This window comes from Dama dama, chromosome 9, assembly GCF_033118175.1.
Source record: "Dama dama isolate Ldn47 chromosome 9, ASM3311817v1, whole genome shotgun sequence".
Taxonomy (NCBI): Eukaryota; Metazoa; Chordata; class Mammalia; order Artiodactyla; family Cervidae; genus Dama; species Dama dama.
This window is the reverse complement of record NC_083689.1, coordinates 78,578,701-78,584,700: the sequence shown is the minus strand read 5'-3', so window position 1 is coordinate 78,584,700 and position 6,000 is coordinate 78,578,701.

The window sequence follows — 6,000 nt, the reverse complement described above, 5'->3', positions numbered from 1 at the left end:
GTCCTTATAATAAACTATAGTGGAAAAGAAGAGAATACAAATATATATGCATGCATAGGTATAACCAAATCACTCTGCTGTACATGTGAAACTAACATAATATTGCAAATCAACTATGCTTCAACAAAAAATATTAATTACATTACTAATCATTTGAGACCATTTCCTGACCTCACCACCTTCAATAGTGTGCCACCTTTCTTGTTATATCTCTTTACAGCTTTTTTTTATGATTCATATCCTTTTCTGAAATTATTCAACTGTATATATTAATATATATTTATAATATTCACTTGTAATAACAAATATTATAACTAATTATATAGTTGGTTATGCTTATCACTTATAATAGTTATAAGGATAGCACCAAAAACAAAATCTTTAATAGCTGCTGCTGCTTTATTGGACACTTATTATAAGTCAGAAACTATCCAAGACCTTTATAGGTATTAACACATGGAATTGTCACAAGAACCCTCTGGAACTTGGAACTATTATTGTCATCATTTGATAGGTGAAGAAATTGAGTGAGAGAAGGTTCCTGTCTCAGTTCAGTTCAGTTGCTCACTCATGACCGACTCTTTGCGACCCCATGGACTGCCTTGATTCAATTCACACCATATTTGTTATTTCTCCTCTTCACTGTCTTCTGCCTTAATCACAGTTCACTATATTTCTATAAGAATCACCATTTTCATAAAAGTGAAATAAGTGCTACATTCCCTCAGTCACGTCTGACTCTTTGCAACCCCATTGACTGTATAGCCTACCAGGCTCCTCCATCCATGGGATTTTCTAGGCAAGAGTACTGGAGTGGGTTGCCATTTCCTTCTCCAGGGGATCTTCCCCATCCAGGGATCAAACCCAGGTCTCCCACATTGCAGGCAGACACTTTACTGTCTGAGCCACTAGGGAAGCCTTAGTGTTACATCAAAGATGTCTAAAATCCATTTGGGGAGCATAAATATTTTAGTTTATGTGCATGCACACACACACACACATACACACATATACTCATAATGAATAAAATAAAAGTTATGGAATATTTCCCCAAGATATAGTCCAGTTTGTACTTTGAAAATATTCCTCTGAGTAAACCAGAATATAGAAAGCATGTCCTCAAAATTTTGGTGGCTCTTTCATATCTGCCTCTAAAATCCCCACATAATTGCTTTTATTGAACTGTTTAAGCACAGAAGTATTTAAAGAGAACCCTTAAAAAAAAAAAAAAAAAAGTAAGGAAAAAGAGTTGCAACATTGCTGTTTCCAGTTCCTCTTGTTCCAATCTGGTTTTGGTCTCTCCAAATGCATTGAGATGTTTTAGTTGAGTCACTGACAAACTCTGTCTCCACATTCTTATAGCAAATGGTTGCTTTCCCCGACTTTTTACTCTCTTACCTTCTCAGATCCCCTCATGCTAGCTTTCCACCTAGTTCACAAGCACCTCCACTTCAGTTTCTTCTGATTCTGTACCTCTAAGTCATACATGTGAAATTATTGAGAAAAAAATGTATTTCTTCAGATAAAGCTGAGGTATACTAGTAAGCCAAATGTTTAATATAAAGTTTTACTTATGACTAGAGATAACATGGGCTTCCCTGGAGGCTCAGTGGTTAAAGCGTCTGCCTCCAATGCGGGAGACCAGGGTTCGATCCCTGGGTTGGGAAGATCCCCTGGAGAAGGAAATGGCAACCCACTCCAGTATTCTTGCCTGGAACATCCCATGATCAGAGAACCCTGGTAGGCTACAGTCCACAGGGTCTCAAAGAGTTGGACACGACTGAGCAACTTTTTTTTTTTTTTTTTTTTGACTAGCGATGGGTTACATAATTTGGCTACAAGCCAAAAAATAAATAAATAATTAAAAGACTTTCTTCAACTCTTCTTGATCTGATGACATCTAACAATACTAAAATTGACTGGGATAACATAGTGTACCTTAACTATGGACATAATGTAACTTTTAATTCTGATTATGTTTTAACTTGGTTTAATGACTGTTTTGCCTTATATCTATAATTGCAGAATAGGGTTTGTTTCTAACCATCTGAAAGTTTTTAAGTTACAGATGGTTATTCAGGTTCCTACGAGTGCCACAGCCTCCTGCAACTATTACTTGGGGCCCCTGGATCAAAGACCCTCAATATGAGGGTTAGGAGAATATGCTGCCTCAACAATTTAGGGACGATGCCCCTTAACAGCAAGAAGTAGTTATGGAATGAAAATGATGCACATTTTGCTTGGCAATGTAATTCTAAAAGAAACTGGGGGAGTGAGAGAGTCAATTCCTAGGCAGGTTGATAAGAAGTCCAGGTTCCCCAAGGAGGAGAGGGGGGTCTGGGGCTCTCGAAGAGGAGATAGGGGTCTGGAATTCTCAAGGAGGAGGAAAGGACAAATGTCTTTTTTTATTCTTTTTTCTCTCTATAATCCTTCATTTTAGTCACCTGAAAGGTTTTTCTTTAAACCAGGAACTGATGATTATCCAACAAACAACTCAGTTTAAACTCTGTACTAAGGATTATATAGCAACAACGTATCCTGCTTGAGGACAGTTTCTCCTTCCTAAAAACCTTCTGACTAATCCTGATAGTTTAGAATGTATATTATGGGAGTGGGTCTCATAAAATCTTACTATTATTAAGTTCTAATCCTGTTATTTTAAAATGCAAATTGTGGGAGTGGGTCTGGTAAAATATTTGCAGCCTTGGAGACATTCTTTTGATTTATTGAAATAACAATTTTAAAAGTCTGTAATTGCCTTGCTAAAGACTAGCCATCCCCCTCCTGATGTCTATGTCAGAAGCTTTCTCTGTCCCTTTTTCACTTTAACAAAGCTCTGCTACACACACACACACACACACACACACACACACAAAGAAAAGCAGCTCCATTCAAAGAATGACCAGTAATTTGTGATAATTTACTGCTTGTTTCTGCTCTAATTATCAAATACCTTGCTTCTTGTTTCTAGCTGTCCTCTTTTTTTATCAGACTAGTTCAATAAATGATTTCTAAATGCACACCTATCTTTTATACTCAAACATTGGAACCTTTACTTCAAACATCAGGCAATCATCTTTGAAGGCTTACAATACATAATGCACTACACAGGAATAAATTATTAAACTTATTTTCACACTCTGGATAGCAAAAGACTGAGTACCCAAATATAAGTGTACATGCTGAGACAATATAAGTGAAATAAATATGCTGAACATATGTCTAAAATTTAAATATGTCCATTTAAATTATTATGAAAAATAACAATGATAAAGGTGAGGATTTGATAAAAAAAAATATTTTCTGGTCAAATAGGTTTAGCATATGTTGTTTACCATTTTTCTGCTTGAGAGGTTCACAGTACACATTTGCATGTTAAATGTTCTGAGAAGTACCCAAAATAAAACAAAACAAAAACCCCTAGTTTTGTTTATTACATATTACCAAAACTGATTTGGATATGTATTTTATCTCTATATGTGTCTATGTTTGAGATAGTAATATTTATATATATGGAACATCATTTTGTATTATGCTACTTTGGAAAATGTTATTCTAGAAAAATTATGTGTATAAACAAAATCAGAAGCAGTTTATATCAATGTTATCATTTTTTATTACTATAATTATTACTCTTATCATCCTTTAGATCTGGAACTTTTACTTAAGTTGAAGGAGAAAGCAGAATTGAAGAATCACTTTGTAAAAGTCTCTCTCTTTAAGCCCATCAAATAATTGTTGAGTCATATCTGAATGAGAAAAGCCCAGGGAGATAAATCCTTTGGAAGAGCTCTACAGAAGGTTTGAATACTGGTGTAGTAACACTTCCTCCTCCAGTTTTGTCCTTCCCCTCATCCACTGATCTATGTAACCATTCCAGTGTCTCACTTCACTTTGGCTTCCCTGATGGCTCAGACAGTAAAGTGTTTGCATGCAATGTGGGAGACCCGGGTTCGATCCCTGGGTTGGGAAGATCTCCTGGAGAAGGAAATGGCAACCCACTCCAGTACTCTTGCCTGGAAAATTCCATGGATGGAGAAGCCTGGCAGGCTACAGTCCATGGGGTCACAAAGAGTCGGACACGACTGAGCACCTTCACTTCATTTCACTTCACTTCACTTTATTTTGTAAAAGAGCATATTAATTTCTCAAAACCAAATCTTACAAACATAAACTTTGAAATTATTCTTTAGCTTGAATTGTTCAGAGCAAGACTTGTTCTTATTTCCAATTTTAGTATCATCTAAACTGTACAATTTTAGATAGCTATAGTTATATATAAGTACTAATATATGTTATCTAAGCTTACAGAAATATTGGTGCATTTGTTTTCAAGAGTTCTCAATGTTTCTTGAACCTCAAATATCTACTAAACAGAATTTTCCCCTTCAAAAATATAAGCAGTCATTTCCCATAAAGAACACAAATCCCACCAAGGGAGTGCATCAAATATTTCACTTCTGGGCAGACATTTCCCTTAAAATATCTATACTGGGCCCATAGATTGTGCTTCAAACTTTCTTATAGCTAATTAAAAATTATTCAGACCTGTAGTATCCTGGTGGGCTACTATCCAGAAGGTCTGAAAACAGACTGTTAGATTTAATGACTAAGCAGTTAGCCTTAGCGACTAAAAAGCAAGCAACAACAAAAGTATTTCAGCTGGGTATTACAGCTTAACAAGACCCACGTGAATGTATTCACAGGCAAAATGTAAATAATCACTATATTTACACAATTATAGTTCTGCTGAATTCAAATCTGCTGAAGCAGTAGATAAAATTCAGGTAGAATTAGATTTACCAGTGAGATATTTTTCACAATATTGAGTGGTATGATTCACTTAAAGCTAAATGGATCTGGCATTGATCATCTTGGCTTGATTGTCTGTTTTGACCACGTTGGCCAAACTGCTTGTCAGACATTTAACTTCAAGCTCCAGTTGGCTTCTCCTATAAATATGTGCATTCGAGCTTCATTCATCTGGCTTTAGCAACAGTCCCACTTAATTTGCAAAGGATGTGTCCACTTTGTAAACTGATGCTTATTCATTGTATTTGACTTCAAATTGGCAAGATATTTCTAGCACCATTAGATGGAATCCAAACTTACAAGGCTGATCAAATTTCAGATGCAGGTCACAATAAACCATAACCTTCCATTTATCCCTCAAAAATTCACTGAGGACACAGTTCTTTTCTTGTACTCTGCCCAGTAGGCAGAACAGAGGGGAAGACATGTCACAAGTGTTAAGAAGACATGGTTACTCCCTTCAGAAGATTTAGTCTAGTGAATCTGCCCTTTACATTCAAATTGTATGGCATTCAGTTCTGTCTATGAATTATAAATCAGCATTATTTTATAGTTATCTTACTCAAAAAAGCCAACTATCCCTAAATTTGTAAGCAAAAGAAGCACAAAGATTCTGGTAAATTAGACTGTTGAGTAAACATGAAAACATTTTTATGAAAGAGAAGAATTAGTACAATGCTTAAATACAACTATTTCTTTGTGGCTGGGGTGTGCATATGCAAAGAAGTCATATGCCTACTTTTTATACAGATTCATAAAACATCACCTTGTTTATAATTCCACTACTGACTTATACAACAAATGCTTGGAAATATATCTCTGCTACTACATCATACAATGAAAATAGTATCTATTGTTTAGAAATATTTTGACACAGTAAATGTTTTCAACTTATTAGGAGGTAAAAGAAAAAAAAATTAAGACGTCTACCATAACACCTACAGACCTAGATTTGAATGTTAACTTTCAGTCTCTACCCAGGAAACCTTGATGTGAGCACCAATGTTTAAAAACTGTCATGTGAGCAGATAGCTCTCTAAAGCAAACTGATCTTTCAGGAAATCCAAACTGGGTTTGTTTCTATTTCCACTGAACATTTTTCTTTCCAGATAGAAGAGTCATATCTGCGAGTAGATTGCTGAGAAGATCTGCATGCAGTCAGCATCATGTATCTCCAAAGTCAGTAGC